Source organism: Eriocheir sinensis, chromosome 38, assembly GCF_024679095.1.
Source record: "Eriocheir sinensis breed Jianghai 21 chromosome 38, ASM2467909v1, whole genome shotgun sequence".
In the NCBI taxonomy this organism is placed as follows: domain Eukaryota; kingdom Metazoa; phylum Arthropoda; class Malacostraca; order Decapoda; family Varunidae; genus Eriocheir; species Eriocheir sinensis.
Window position 1 is genome coordinate 5,025,652 of NC_066546.1, and position 17,210 is coordinate 5,042,861.

A 17,210-nucleotide genomic window follows, 5' to 3' on the forward strand; every position below is an offset into this window, starting at 1 on the left:
CAAATCTTATAGATCTTGGCCTCCTCTTTCCAATAGTGTTTTTTGTTTTTTAGCCGTGATGAATATTTTTTTTTAGACACAGTGGTTAAAAGAGACCCCCCTCCCCCTGCTGGGCTGCCCGAGTACGCCTGGGGGGATAGTCTCGCTGTCCCATATCCTAAAATATATCAACATAAAAATCACTTTACAAGATATTTTATACAAAATAAAAGTAATTCTACTAATAAATAGCAATGATATAATAATATAAAAAAAAATAGTATAGAGAAGGAGTTTTGAGGAGTGCTGGATGACGAGATGGCAGGTCTAAGAAATGAGGTGTTCATTGGAGGAGATTTGAATGGTCATATAGGACAAAGTAGAGATGGATTTGAGGAAGTAATGGGTGTGTATGGTAATGGAGAGAGAAACAGAAAAGGGGAGAAAATATTGGAGTTTTGCCAGGGCAGGGGACTGATTGTGGCAAACACTATGTTCAAGAAAGAAATAGGTGGTAACATATAAAAGTGGAAGAGTGGAAATGCAAGTAGACTATATAGTGGGCAGAAAGAATGAAGATTTTTGGATAAAAGATGTGAAGGTGATCCCGGGGAAAGCGTGCCTGCCACAACATGGACTTCTGTGTGCTGACATTGCCACGAAGGTAGGGAAGAAAAAGATAAAAGAAAGAAGAAAGAAAAGCAAAAGTGTGGAAGCTGAGGGAGGAGGAAATCAGAAGGGAGTTTGAACAAAGAATGAAAAGGGAAAATGAGGAAAATAATGGAGGATGGGAACAATTGAAAGAAAATATCATGAAAGCAGGGAGAGAAGTGTGTGGTGAAACAAAAGGAATTAGAAGAAAGGAAAGAGAGATATGGTGGTGGAATGGAATAGTGCAGCAGGCCATCAAGGAAAACCGTTTAACCGTTGATGAGGTTTCAGGCCCTGCTCCACTGCTAGTGCAGCGCTCTGCGAGGGCCGTCAACAATTACAATGTTAGCCTTGATAATAATCCTCAATGCACTTATTCGCAAATGTCATAGTGAGTGAGTCTTAATTTACTTCTTGAATAGCCTACTGATGTCCTTTTAATAAACTTGGCATCAGTTCAGTTGTCATGTCTGATATTTTCTTTATAGTATCACAATTAAATATCCAACGATTATTTCAAACTCATTGAACACTTATCACACACAATTTATCTTCGAGTACAAACATTAATTGATAGCCATGATCGGTTATGTTACAAATTCTCTCCATTTCAATCTGAAAAACTACAAAACACTGGTCATTCGCTGAGTGATAGATTTCAAGCTTCTTGTACCTCATACAATTTATGTATTTCTTCTCAGCCATGGAGCAATCCTTTATCTACGATCGCCAGAGCATTTGTAACACTTTGAGGCCTCTCCATTGTTCTTAGCAGTACAGTTGCCCTCAAGATGGCTGTATCTCTGGCAATGATAACATATAATTGCATGGTATCTCTCTCACTGTGTATATTCCCCATTCTAATTTTAACTTGTCATGATTCTTGTAAATCAGCTCTCTCACAGTTGGGTCACACCTCAAAATGTAGTGCATCGTACCGCCAACTGCAGTCTTACTAGAAATCAGCTCAATTTTATTCTCCACACCCTGAATTGTGTGTAAGAACTCATTGCAGTCCAAGATGGTCTCCTATATTTTTTCCTTGGTCTCCTCTTTATGCACATTGCATATCATGATCTTTGGTTTCATCTTTCCAACACTCTTGGTACTAATTTGCTCAACAGACTCCAATTTTTGAGCTGCCTCACCTCTTGTGTTCTCATTGTCAAAGTTCATGACAATATTACCTCCATTTGTGAATCTTGAATCAGTTATTTGAATGCCACTCAATGCCTGGGAAACTTCATCCTTCATATCTGTTGCCTTCTTTTCCTGGGTAGAAGCTTTCACAACCAGGATATTCTTCATCACTTTCCTGTCTCTCTTCACCACCTCAGCCCAATGAAGATTTGCTTTGTCTGAACGAACCGCATCAACTGATCCCAGCTCTTCCTACACCTTCTCAGCCCTTGATTCAACCTCATCTTTAACCACAGATATTTCTTTAGATAATTCTTGCTTGAATTCATCCAATTTCTCAAAAATTTTGGTAGCCAGAAATGCTTTATGGAGGCATGGGGTGCATATCCAATTTATTCTAGGTATATTATCCTGCTTGATTCCAGACAAATGAGCACACTTCACATGACACCACCTACGACACAAACAGCATCCAATCCACTTCTCGCCTGTGAAATCCTCGCAAACATAACACTGATCCCTCACACTCCAGGCCCTGCCAGCCATGTCGACGAAGCAGTTTTTGTGTGGAGCTAAATGCGACACACATCTGCCCTGCACCACGACTCACTACTACAAGAAATGGCAGAAGACAAAGGAGGAGGACGATAGAAAGGTGTTTAAAGAAAAGAAGAAAAAGGCAAGAAAAGACGTATCGAAGGCAAAGAAGAAAGCAACAGAAGAGAGGGTGAGGGAGAGAGAAGGGAGAAATTTATAAAAAATGAGCTTTAAAATTGCAAAACAAATGAAAAGAGAGAGCAGATGTAGTTGGGGCAAAGATTGTAAAAGATGGAGGGAACATAATGGTGGAAAAAGAAAAGATATTGGAAAGATGGAGTAAATATTTCAGTGAATTGTTAAATGTGGAAAATGAATATACGATAAATGAAACTGAAAAAGTAGAAGGCCCACAAGAAAAAGTTACAGAAGAAGAAGTAAAAGAAGCAATAAAGGAAATGAAAAATGGTAGAGCAGCAGGACCTTCAGGACTAACAGTAGATTTAATAAAAGCAGCAGGAAAGGAAGGAGTGGTGGAATTGACAAATGTGTTAAACGATGTATTAACCCTTTCATTGCTAAACGCTCGCAGCGAGCATTAGGCGTATTTACTGGTGGTGCTAAATGCTCGCTGCGAGCTCCACCCGCACTCAAATCTCCCGCGTATGAAAGTGTTCCAACACTAATTCTCAAAACACAGGATTACCAATTGAGTGGCTTCTTCGCTAAATTTGGTGGAAAATCATATCAGCCCAGCGCGAAAAATCTACGGACGAGTAACTGGTGGATGTTCTTGCCCAATATAGCGGCATTTTTGCATAGCTTCACCTATCACCTGACTGATTCTTTGACCAAATAGTTGTAAATACTGCAGTTGGCAATACTCCCTTGCCAGAATCTGAAGGAGAGATGTCCGCAGTTCTTTCAATATGGCTGATCATCCCGCACGTACCGACATAAGTGTTAACATTCAACACTCCTTGAACATTCATGTACGTTTGCAAGAGAGGCATACATAACCAACTCCTATAGATCTGGACCTCCTCTTTCCAATGGTGTTTTTGGTTTTTAGCTGTGATGAGTAGTTTTTGAGATACAGGTAACTCAATTTACGCGAGTTTGGTTTACGCGTTTTTGAAATATCGTGGGATCCAAAATCCAAATAAATGTTTAATTTACACGTTTTTTCCACTTATACACGATATTTTATGGAGTGGCCGCTAGATGTCTCATGCAACTGGACTCACACAGCGCCGCGGCCACACAGCTCAGCTCAGTTCTTCCCGCGCGCCACTTGAACAACAATACAGTACCCACGCTGCCACGCTACTCAACAATAAGGGTGGGCAGGTACCGGTACCAGTACCGGTACCAGCTATACAGTACGGTACCGATACCAATACTAGCCAGTCGCTCATGGTGTCCCTCATTTCTTCCTCACACGAGTGAGGCTGAGACTGAGTGCCTGAGTGGATATCTCGGTGACATGGATATTCTCTCTCTCTCTCTCTCTCTCTCTCTCTCTCTCTCTCCATTGAATGATGTGAATATTTATTTTTCGATAGAAACTTACCTCTTGTTTGATTTACATTGTTTTTTATTTACGTGACCTCTTCAAGGACACAATACTCGCGTAAATCGAGTTACCTGTACAGAGGTTAAAAGAGACCCCCCACTGGGCTGCCTGACTGCGCATGAGGGGATAGTCGCGTCCCGTCCCGCACACAAGGAAAGGGTTAAAAAAGGGAGAGATACCAGAAGACTGGAAAGGAAGCTACACTATACCCAATTTTTAAGAGAAAGGAGAAGCTTTGAATTGTGGTAACTATACGGGGATAAGGTTACTGGAGCATGGCATGAAGGTATATGAAAAAGTCCTGGAGAAGAGGCTGAGAAGGATAATAATAATTGATAAATGTCAGTTTGGCTTTTGCCCTGGGAGATCAACAACTGAATCTGGATCTGGATCTGGATTAATGATGCAAGTACCTGTATATATATATATATATATATATATATATATATATATATATATATATATATATATATATATATATATATATATATATATATATATATATATATATATATATATATATATATATATATATATATATATATATATATATATATATATATATATATATATATATATATATATATATATATATATATATATATATATATATATATATATATATATATATATATATATATATATATATATATATATATATATATACTATGAGAGGGCTTCAGGAAAGGTTTATGGAGAAGAGGAGGAGATTGTATCATGTTTTTGTAGATTTAGAGAAGGCAAAGAGTACCAAAGAGATTGGTCGAGTCGGTGATAGGACTATATGAAGGTACAAAATCGAGGATGAAAACAGTGGTGGGAACATCAGACGAGTTCAAAATTGGAGTGTGGGTTCACCAGGGATCTGCCCTTAAACTGCTCCTGTTTATAACAGTAATGGAGGAGGCAACAAAGGAAGCAAGAGGAGAGGTACAATGGGAGCTGCTGTATGCAGATGACTTGGTAGTAAATGCAGAGACAGCAGAAGTGAAAGAAAAGTTTAATAAATGGAAGGAAGGAATGGAGGAGAGAGGTTTGAAAATTAATATGGAAAAAACAATGTACATGGTGACTGGAAAAGAAGCAAGAGAAAAGATTAAATCAGGAAAATATCCACGTGGATGCTGTGGGAAGGGAGTAGGTGTAAATTCAGTCTTGTGCACATGTTGCAGGCAGTGGTGCCACCTTAGATGCTCAGGCCTCGGAAATGTAAAAGGAGTGCAGAATTTTACATGCCCAGCTTGTGTAAGGAGACAGCAAGGACAAGAAACTAAGAGGATGAACTAGATGTGAATGGAGGAAAGCTGGACGAGGTAGAACATTTCTGCTATTTGGGAGATGTTCTGGACTGTGAGGCAGGAAAGGAGAGGACACTGAGAGCGAGAGTGGCAGCAGTGTGGTTAAAGTGGAGGGAGGTGGCTAGTCTACTTGTGAATCATACCATGCCTCTAAAGAGCAGAGCAGGGGTGTACCAAGCGTGTATTTGATCAGTGATGTTGTATGGAGCAGAAACATGGGCTCGAACTATAAAATTAGTGGAGGTATTGAGAGCAAGTGATCGCAGAATGCTGAGGTATATGGCGGGGATCAGGTGGCAAGACAGGGTATCCAGTGCAGATGTAGCTAACAGATGTGGATTAGAGGACCTGGCAACAGTGCTCAGAACGGAAAGACTCTGATAGTTTGGACGTGTAAAGAGAGCAGGGGAGGATACAGTGCTAGGAGTTTTGGAGAGATTAGACGTAGAAGGAAGGAGACCAGTTGGTAGGCCAAGGAAAACGTGGAGGTGCGTACAGGAAGACTTGGCATTGATGGGGTTGGATGAGCATCAGGCAGAAGACTGAGTAGAATGGAGGAGTCATAAAGCATCCAACCACTCAGGAAGAGTGAAAACAGACGTTAAATGAAATGATGATGATGATGATATTATAATATAAATATAGATAATATAACCAATACAGGTAACTCGATTTACGCGAGTTTGGTTTACGCGTTTTTGAAATAACGCGGGGTCCAAAATCCAAAAAAATGTTTAATTTACACGTTTTTTCACTTATACGCGATATTTTATGGGGTGGCCACCAGATGTCTCACGCAACTGGACTCACACGGCGCCTCGGTGAGCTCAGTTTTTCCCACGTGCCACTTGAACAACAATACAGTACCCACGCTCCCATGCTACTCAACAATGGGGTGGGCAGGTACCAGTACTAGTACCGGTACTAATGGTACCAGCTATACAGTACGGTACCGGTACCAGATTGCTTGGTACAGGTACCAGACTGCTCGTTACCGGTACCAATACAGGTAACTCTCGATTTACGTGAGTACTGCGTTCTTGAAGAGGTTGCGTAAATCAAAAACAATGTAAATCAAACAAGAGGTAGGTTTCTGTCGAAAAATAAATACCATATTTTTGGGCGTATAACGCGCACCCCAAACTTTGAAAAAAAAAAGTTCTTAAAATGCTCAGAAATATGTACGGGTTAAAGAACATTGACAATGTACAGTTTTCTGAAATTTATATATTTTAGGTGTAATCTTTACTGCTTGAATTGACAAGTGTCCTTGAGTAAAGCAATGAAAATGGCGGCCGGGCTGGTGTTGCGAGAAATACATCCCCGTACATACTGATGATGCACAGCTTCTGATATCATAATAAGCATATTATTCCCACCATCACTCGTAGGTTATGACAGACAACTAGGCAAGACACAATTCACAAAGTTCTGGTGACACGCGGCATGCAGCTGTTTGTTGTTTGGGTGTGGTTGTGTGGTTTTCAAACAATGCAAATGGCGGCCGGGCTGTTACTGCGAGAAATATCTCCTCGTACATACTGATTATGTACAGCTTCTGAGATCATAATAAGCATATTATTCTCACAGTCACTCGTAGGTTATGACACACAATGCGGCATGCAGCTGTTTATTGTGTGGGTGTGGTTGTGTGGTTTGTAAACAATGCAAATGGCGGCCGGGCGTGAAATAACTCCTCATACAAGACTCATGATGTACAGTTTCTGATATCATATTTACCCCATTATTCTCACTAATATTAATAAATAATAATGAACACATGGTTATTTTTTTCCAATATGATTTTTTTATGTAGCTTGTACTGCTCCTTAGTCATACAATCATAAGCCACCTGTGACATCAAGATCAAGATATACAAATGGCGCCCGACGGGAAAACGGGATAACGGCAAGGCATGGGCGATGCTCCACCGATTTCATTTTTTTATAGTAGTTATTTGATCGCCCTGTATTCTATGGTAACATATTATAAGACAGCTATGGACTATGAAGGATCATTAACAATAATAAAGGTAAGTTTGCCGTTGTTATTGGATAAGACGAAACACAGACCCTTAAAAACACCCCAAAGAAGAATAAAATCATTAAAAATTTGTACATTTGGTGTATAAAGCACAGGGCTAAACTTTCAGGCATTTTTTATGTGAAAAGGTGCGTGTAATACATTCAGTGGAGAGAGAGAGAGAGAGAGAGAGAGAGAGAGAATATCCATATCACCGACATATCCAATCAGGCACTCAGTCTCAGCCTCACTTGTCTGAGAAAGAAATGAGGGACAGCATGAGCACCTGGCTAGTATTGGTACCGGTACCAGTACCATACCATATACCTGGTACCATTACCTGCCCATACCTATCGTTGAGTAGCGTGGCAGCGTGGGTACTGTATTGTTGTTCAAGTGGCGCACAGGAAGAACTGAGCTTAGCTGTGTGGCCGCGGCGCTGTGTGAGTCCAGTTGCGTGAGACATATGGTGGCCACTCCATAAAATATTGCGTATAAGTGGAAAAAACTTGTAAATTAAACATTTATTTAAATTTTGGACCCCGCGTTATTTCAAAAACGCGTAAAACAAACTCGCGTAAATCGAGAGTTACCTGTACTAGCCAGTCGCTCATGGTGTCCCTCATTTCTTCGTCACACAAGTGAGGCTGAGACTGAGTGCCTTAGTGGATATCTCGGTGATATGGATACTCACTCTCTCTCTCTCTCTCTCTCTCTCTCCACTGAATGAAGTGAATATTTATTTTTCGATAGAAACCTACCTCTTGTTTGATTTATATTGTATTTGATTTATGCGACCTCTTCAAGGACACAATACTCGCGTAAATTGAGTTACCTGTATAATATAATATATAATATAGTAATAATATAGTGCTAAAAACACAGAGATCGCACACTAGAGCACAAACATAAGCAGACACAAGCATGTGGGTACTACCTCTGCGAGTGTACGACGCAGACTGAAGGCGGTGTCACAATGGGCGATTTCTTCCAACTGTTGGAGCTAGGAGCAACTGCAGTTGCCCGTACGCCCAACCAGGAGCGAGTTGTTGGTTTGAGTAAACACTCCTGAACTCCCGTCTTTGAAGCCATGATTGTACCCACAACCCCTTCTTCATTCCATTTAACTGTAGCAACAAGTCCATAATTTCAGTAACAGCAGTGCAAGCCACAACAGCCCTCACTTTTGCAGCCGGCGCCACATTGATACGGGGCGACTGGTTTGTTTCCTTTGTGGATACGGGCAACCAACCTTGGTCGTGTGACACACACCCAGAAAAGTTGCCAGTTGTGCCTGCCGCCAACGCTGCTGGAGGAAAAGGCCCAGTGTGACACTGCTTGAGATCCGATTCCCACTGTTTTCCGCTCTGAGTGCTCTCGTCTTGCGACAAACAAAGGGAACCCACACTCTCATTTTCAACTTTTACAATCAGGATGCTCGTACACCAATCACCACTCGTAAACAGTCATTTTTAGTGATTTTTTTGGCTCGTAAATCAAAATGCTCATTAAATAAGGAACTCGTAAACCGAGCTATTATTGTATTATTAAAATGACTTGTTGGTTCTTTTTTTATTCATAGCTGCCCCCCCCCCCCCTTCACCCCCTCGCTGTAGAACCCCCAGCACAATGAATTGGCGGGGTGCTTGGCCTGGAGTCTGAGTCTGAGTCACCTACTTTTGCAAGGAGTCAGAGTTGGTACCGTATTTTGAGGCGTATAACACGCTCCAGCATATAACACGCAACCTAAACTTTAAGACAACAGTTTTGGAAAAAATGTTATATATATATATATATATATATATATATATATATATATATATATATATATATATATATATATATATATATATATATATATATATGATCTATTAAATTTACTTTAGCAACATCTGTAAGTGTTTAAATGATTGCTTGGCAAACCTCCAGTACAATCCTTGAAATAGTCAACTCAGAAATTCTGAAGAGGTACATGAGGGATTTGTAACTTTTCAGTAGCTAAGAAGCACAATGTCGTTAAAAGTTTGATTTTTGGTGATGTGGTTTCAGGGAAATGTGTTGCTCTTCTAAATCCTGAGACAAACTTTGTAAAGAAGGACTTCATGAAGAAGGTAATCAAAATCCTCCACACCCATCCAAGAAAAGTTCTTGAATAGTGATTGGTCTTCACAAGTAACTATTAAAAAAATCATTCTGAGCAATGTTACTGCCAATAAACAATTCTCTTTACCACTATTGGTGCTTCCTTTTAGATTCTTTATGAGCATTGCACAACATCAAATATGCAGCAGCAGTGATCACCTCATAAGAACAGTGTTGACAACTGGCCATTTTTTGTTGAATCAGCAGAAAAAGTTTTGTTGTATTCATAATAAAAGTTTATATGTAGTATGTGACATGAAGAAGCAATGTCGCCTTGTTGCAGGCAACTTGTCTCCTTATTGAAGGCTGCATTCAACATAAATGTTGATACCCCAGCCAGTTGCTTGCTACATGTTGCCTGTGTTGCCCCGGTTGGAATCACATGTTTACAATACCTGGATTGCCACACACTTCTACCTTTATTGTCCATCTATTAATTATGTAAAGGTTCTATGCATGTTATGACCTGGCTAAATCCATTTCATATTTTTACTAGTCACAGAAATATCTAACATTAGTCAATAATGCTTGCTTTCTGTCTCTCCATGTTATTCACAGCACTTTTCTCTTTGTGCTCTTCTTAGCTTTCACTCTAAATATTTTGCAAGGCACCAAGTTTCTGAACCATATGTTGCAAAAGGCAGACTACACTGACTGAACAAACTTCTCCCCAGGGAAAGTGACATTACTACTCATGTTTGTGAGAGGGACTCCATCTTCCTGATACTTTCCTGATTTCTTTTCAGTGGTCTGTGTTTGCACTAACTGTTTATTGTAGATAGGCATATTCTACTCTCTCAAGTACTTTGTTACTGATCATTATTTCTTGTCCTGCTAGCACAAATTTGGCCCATCGCTGCTACACGGTAAAGCCACAAATTTGGCCCGTCGCTGCTACCGGGTTAAATAAGTGGCAACAGGAAACTAATTTTACCAATCCACTGATTTGCTCAGTTAATAACTACACAACCACCATATCAGCTGAGGTGTTCAGCAAATGACTACATGAGATGAACCTCATTCAGCAAGATCTTCTCAGTGAATACCCTCGCCCTAAATACTAACCCATCGGAGGTGATGACCAATTAAAGCAATGATAGTAACTTATCTCCACTAAAAATAGTAACCCATTAACCCATTTATAATGGAAACAGAGTATCATTCCATAAGAATACTTGTCTTTCTGTGAAGGACAGTTGCTATAAGAAACAGTCTGAGCACACACAAAACACTACCGAATTGCTTTGCCATCAGAAATTACTTGTGTATGAGACTGGAAAACTTTTTATATGTTAATATTTTATGGTGACAGGTTACTATCAAGTGGCAATAGGTTACTGTGGGGTTCTGTCCATAAAAAATAAATAAATAAATAAATAAATAAAAAACGGAATGACCGTCTTCAATTTGGTGTACTTCTGGAGTCTTACCATAAACACTAGTGAGTAGCAAATCAAAACCCATAACTCCAGGACACCCAATTCAGGATGGCCAACATGGCTATTACTGAACTTAAGCGCTGCCTCTTCACATTTTTTTACCAGCAGATCCCTCTAAAACCTAACTGATACAGGTAACTCTCGATTTACGCGAGTTTGGTTTATGCGTTTTTTAAATAACGCGGGATCCTAAATCCAAGTAAATGTTTAATTTACATGTTTTTTTTCACTTATACGCAATATTTTATGGAGTGGCCACCAGATGTCTCACGCAACTGGACTCACACGGCGCCGCGGCCACACAGCTGAGCTCAGTTCTTCCTGCGCGCCACTTGAACAACAATACAGTGCCCACGCTCAGGCACACTGCCACGCTACTCAACAATAGGGGTGGGCAAGTACCGGTACCAGTACCGGTACTATGCACGGGTACGGTACCAATATTAGCCAGTCGCTCATGGTGTCCCTCATTTCTTCCTCACACGAGTGAGGCTGAGACTGAGTGCCTGAGTGGATATCTCAGTGATATGGATACTCTCTCTCTCTCTCTCTCTCTCTCTCTCTCTCTCTCTCTCTCTCTCCACTGAATGAAGTGAATATTTATTTTTCGATAAACCTACCTCTTGTTTGATTTATTGTTTTTGATTTACGCGACCTCTTCAAGGACACAATACTCACGTAAATCGAGTTACCTGTAGTAACCTCTTGCTGTTTAATAGTAACCCATTAACACTGAGACAGCAACCTACCACAATAAAACAGTAACATATAACCACTTCTCAAAACAAGTACAGTAATTTGTAATGGCAAAGCAATACGAGTCTGTTACGCAAGCACAAAGTACTCCATATAGCACAAAGGTGCCCTTCACAGTGAGACAGGTGTACTACTGGATGTACTTTGGCTGTCATCAGAAGAAATATTTGAGAAAAAAAAGGAAATTTAACCTGAAAGAGGTCAGCATATCTTGCATCCGATATACTCATCCTGGTTACCAAAAATCATATTTTCATTTTTGCTCCCATATAACTCAAAATGATTCCAAATGTGGAAAAAAACTGAGTTAAAGTTCGAAATCGTCATTTTTAAATGTCCCAATGGAGCTTTAAACTTGGCTCGCTCAGCAATGCTGTCAGACGTACAATTTGGAGCCATGCTGCATTCTCTTTTTTTTTCGTCATTTTCCACTTATCTTATAGCACTAGGTAATAGACTAAGATATGAATGTCCATAATAACTGCCTATTCATAAAAATATAGGTTTGTTTTCAAATATAAATCATCCCTTTTTCAAAATAAAACAGTTTCATCACAAAATTATTGGCCTAACTGCATAAGGTGTAGTAGGTACCCCCACCCCTACCCTGAGGAAGTGGTGTTTTGTGATGTGTCCAAAACGAAGGAAGAGGTGGGCTTGGCCGTGTGTGGCGTGCCTCATCACTGCCTTGCGGGGGTGAGGGCGCAAACTCAAGGTCATCACTCATCAACATTATCATCAGTTGGGACAACAGATGGCTGTTGCCTTCCACCTGAAGATGACCTAGCCTCCCTCTTCTTTCCTGCACAGGGTGCATAGAGCCAGTCACATGTGTTGGAAGGGGAAGATGAGGTGGAGGAATGCGAAGGCCCAGCATTCAGGAGGGAGGAATGTGTGCAGGTGGCGGGAAAACACCAAAGTATTCTGCCTCAAGTTCCTCGTCTTCTTCCTCCTGATCAAATACATAATCAGGGTCAGCATCACTATCAATGCTGACATCACTGTATTGGTCAGCAATATCCTCCTCAAGGCATAAATGCACAACAATCTCAGCAGGAGTTAGAACATGGTGATGCCTCCCTGCCATCATGACTCAGAGCCAAGTGATGGGGTAAGCAGTGACGCGTGGGCCATGAGAGAGAGAGAGAGAGAGAGAGAGAGAGAGAGAGAGAGAGAGAGAGAGAGAGAGACTCTCTCTTAAAAGTCAGGAAGGTTTGGCACCATAGCAGACAGGAATACCCACAGGAGCCAACACCCAAACAATCTTGACATCATAGAACCACTACAGGTGTACAAAATTTTAATATCTGTTAACTGTTACTCACATTTTCTCCTTTATAAATACACTACAATGAAAAACTTTACTAAATTTCAAAATTAAACCAATTTGAGCTTTCTACAATCACTGGTAACTTTACTATATGCATTAAAAGATCAATATCTCCATGAGGTAAGTTGTGCTGCTGCCTTGTTAAAAACTAGAAACAGCTTATGTTATTTTTCTGCAGTGATATTGGTCTCAATACAATACATTATCCATCACTGGAAAGGAAATTTATTCTGCTACATTATGAAATAAAAAAAAATGTACTTTATCTTGAACAATTTTTTGATATTTTTCTTAGGGAAAACATACATATTTTTTCATGTTGGCAAATTACTACTTTTATTTTCTTTGCATTTTATTTTGCATATAGTTTTTTTTTTTGTACGGGGTATGATAAAGTACAATTCCAAAGCCTCATGAGACCAAATTTACCTCATGATGATTAATAACAGTACCACAAGCGATGGAACTAAAATATTTTACACAAATAGTTGTATACGGCTTTAGCTGAAATCATAGGTAGCTCCCATTTTTTGCAAACATTTCTTATATGAAAGAATTAAGCTAAATTGTCACTGGTGGCAGAGTAAGCTACAGTAATCTCAATATTACCCAAAACATTTGCTAACAAGTTATACTACCTATAGCTACTTCATGTCTAACACATTGAGATATCCAGTCAGGATGTTACTAAGATAGCTGTTGTAGGCATAAGCAGTGTTGGCAATAATGATACAGGATGGAAGGAAATTGCAGTTTGATGGCTATAGGCTACATTATCCCCTAACAGGATGCATTTTGGATTAAAATCATTCATACAAAGGCCTTCTAAGTAAATATAAAACAATGAATGGGATATAGGACAAGAAAGCTGTGTGAGGACTTAGTTTATAGTAAAAAAAAATCAACTGGGACAGTATTATTGCAAAATAAGGTATTTCTTTCCTTTATTGCCATTTCCTACTTCAGGTGTTTTACTTTCTTCCATCCGACTATTTTAACCCCTAAAGGAAGTGATGGGTTTTTCCTGTCACCATGTCGAGGGCGGGTAACAGGTTTTTCCAGTCTGCCTTTTTCCGCGGTAATTTTGAAGTTTGCGTGAGGATTTAGGGGTCAGCATGAGTCCTAGGCTGCCACACAACTCCTCTGTGCCATTCTCAGTGTTTTTGTGACTAACAATGACAGGATGAGACTTATTTGTATCTTCCTTGTCTGATTCTGCGCTTGAGCGTCCACAGCCAGCGACCTCGACTCCTCATAAGCCTCCTCTATGTAGCTGCACCACACCAACCACAACCTGTGCAGCGCTGCAAACACAGGCTTGCTGAGAGCTTAAAGTTACTGCACTTCATCACATAACCAAGGAAACACATGACAGAGAGACTTCGGGTTTGTGGCAGATTGAAGAGGAAGGATGGATAAAGCAAATGCTTACAAATTTAAAGCTAGTGGGTTAGGGAGAGCCATGAAATTGATAATGGGAACTTGGGAAGTGAGCAATTTTCGGGAAAATGTCAGAACGTTGCCATACGGGGAGAACCGTTTTCACCATACACCCCTGCCTTGTAGGGGTTAAGCTCTTTTGAGTGTTTTGAGGAATCATTAGTTGTACAAATAAATAATAACCATAATATGACCATGCTAATCTTGCCCCCCTGCGCATCAACAAGTTACATAGAGGTTAGGTAGGTAGATAGGTTCGGTTAGATTAATTTCTTCATTTTATTTTACTACTATAATTACGTGTGATAGGGTTCGCGCTGCACCATTACTGTCATTAACAGCAGGGTAGGCTTCAGCAGTGAGCCACGGGTTTACGCTGCATGCGGACATGGAGATTTCCACACACATTTCATGGTTCTATTAACAGTTGTTTTCATCTCTACATTATTTACAGCGGTTTTCTGAGAGGTTTGAATGAGAGTAAAAATGAATATGACAACTGAAGAGCAAATGATTAAGTAGAAAACAAGGTATTAGTGCGTCAACTCAATAACACCAATCTTGACCAACTGACATGTTCATTTTATGATTATTAATCATTTGTAAAACAAATGCTGCCACTCAAAACAGTCTAAGAACTATATTTGCACAACTAATGATGCCACTCAAAAGAGCCTAAGAACTATCAAACTGAAGAAAAACACTGAAAATAGGAAATATTTACCCAGCTCAATAGTAGAGAATGCAGTGTTACATTTCTACAGTACCACTCATTACCAATCATGGGATAAAGACCGCCATGACGTGTGTGGGGCCATCACTGAGGGCCACAATGGACAGTCTGAGGTGATTCTGATAGAATTCATGATATTATTCCAAAAGTACACCCGTCTCACTGCAAAGGGTAAATACTTCATATATCAGAAAGGTGGCCTCTGCAGTGAGGCAGGTGCACTTCTGGAATAATACCCCAAATGCTTCAAGTACCACAAGGGTGCCCTCCGTAGCAGGGCGGTGCACTTCAGGAGGAATGCCAAATAGCCATCTCCAGGCACGTGTCACGTCTAGGACATTTATATAAAACTAGGTCAGTATTTTCAAACGTTTCCACCTCTCACATCAACAATTTTCACAGGCCAGAAAGGAGAAAAACCCCGTGTTCCCACAGGTCCCCCAAGATTGTTGAGGGCAGGGGATAGGCATAACTTGAAAAGAGGCATAACTCGAAAAGTAGGCATTTACGATGGAGATGATGTACAAAATCGTGCAATTCACTACATCCATCACCAGAAAAACATAAACCAAGTAAGAAAATCGTTGGTTGGGTGAAACCGTAAATTGTCCCATGGCATTAAATGGAGACAAATGTGAGCTCTTGCAAGGTAGTCAAAAAGCACTCAAGGACCCAACAAATTACAGATGCGGCCAACGAGATCAAGAATGTGATGAAGGAGTTAGGGGTCCACATGAGCAACAATGACACCTTTCCCCATCACATCCACCAAATAACATCAACGGCAAGACAACTGACGGGCTGGATCCTCAGGGCCTTCAAACCAGAAGCAGAGAGTACTGTGGAAATCCCTGGTCCTGCCAACTCTGGTCCCCCAAAAGAATATCAGAAGTTTCCGAGATCTAGACCCCCCTGAGAACCTTCACGAGTAAATTTTGGATGCATGGCAGACTGAAATGAATTACAAGACCGACCGCCAACACCAAGACATCCCAGCAACAACAGACTCACTGACTGGGGTAAGGAAGAAAAGGAACTGCCTCATCTCAGCTGACTCACTAACTCACAGAATTCAACTAAGTGTGACGAAGTGTAGGTGTAAAAGTACCTCTGGAAATGCCCAAAACTACCACTAGATCCATGCCAAGTGTGTGTGCCCGGGGACCGAAATGTGTCGGATATGACCCCTGAAGTCTGTCCCGCGTCGATATTTTGTCTAGATTACGTTAACGCGCCACGTGGACCGTCAGACACTCCGGAACAAGACAATATTCGCATCTTTTCCTCCGGGGCTCACACCAGGGAGGGACAAAACGGCATGCCCACAACTCCGCTAAAATCAATAAGCCGCTATTCCCACGCTCACCAACGCCTGGCCGCACGCCCTTCCATACCTTCACGTCCGCCGGGAGCTGTGTTAAGTATTCCGTGGCCTTCAGGCGTCGGTCATGGCCTCGGAGCGCCGTGAGGAGAGGATATTTTCATGTTTACCCTCGGTGGTGCACGGCAGCCATCTTGACGGTGCGGCGTTACGAGAAATATCTCCTCCAATAAATAAGTCGCTGTGCTGTCCAATGCGCATGCGCACTGGGGAATACAGAACAGGAAAACTCATTAATTTGCTTTATTTTGTTCTACCTGTCCATTTGTGATCTTTGTAATGGTTTATATTGCCAAAATAAACAATACACCAGACCAACAGACGAAACAAGCAAGCACTGAGTGAACGTCGTGGGGTTATTTTTTCTAAATTCTACCCTATTCGTTTGATGTAGAGCCTTCTCTTGATTAAAAGTGTTCCTCTGATGTTTGTGTCATGTATTAGAGCCGAAATAGGACAAGCAAACGATAGCGGTGAGTGAAATATTGAAAAGCTGAGCAACTCTGCGAGCTATTTTGCGTCTGCGAGCTAATTCCTACAACAGCGGCGTCTCCACAGTATTGCCAACGCGGCGGGTTGCTGAGGGAAAAAGTAGCGTAATATTTTCATGAACACAGAGCGTTGTCATGGTCATATCCAGTCTGTGCTTATATCATCGCGCCGATGTCTCACCTCCTACCTTCCGAAGTGCTTTTCCGTTATCATACATGTCTGCTACTAACCTTCGAATCTCCCGGAAAAAAAACATAGAAATAAGTGTGAAAATAACGATGAAATGTGATTGAT

The 17,210-nt window shown here is 40.7% G+C and overlaps 1 protein-coding gene across 7 annotated transcripts in view; it reads right to left on the reverse strand.

Moving 5' to 3' along the window:
* The window catches only part of LOC127008562 (death-inducer obliterator 1-like), a 68,939-nt gene extending 52,359 nt beyond the window's left edge, over positions 1 to 16,580 (reverse strand). For all 7 annotated transcript variants that reach the window (XM_050880753.1, XM_050880751.1, XM_050880747.1 and 4 more), the window contains exon 1: positions 16,438 to 16,580. The gene's annotated coding sequence lies outside the window, so the exon portion shown is untranslated. The remainder of the gene's footprint in view (positions 1 to 16,437) is intronic.
* Positions 16,581 to 17,210: the final 630 nt, after the last annotated feature.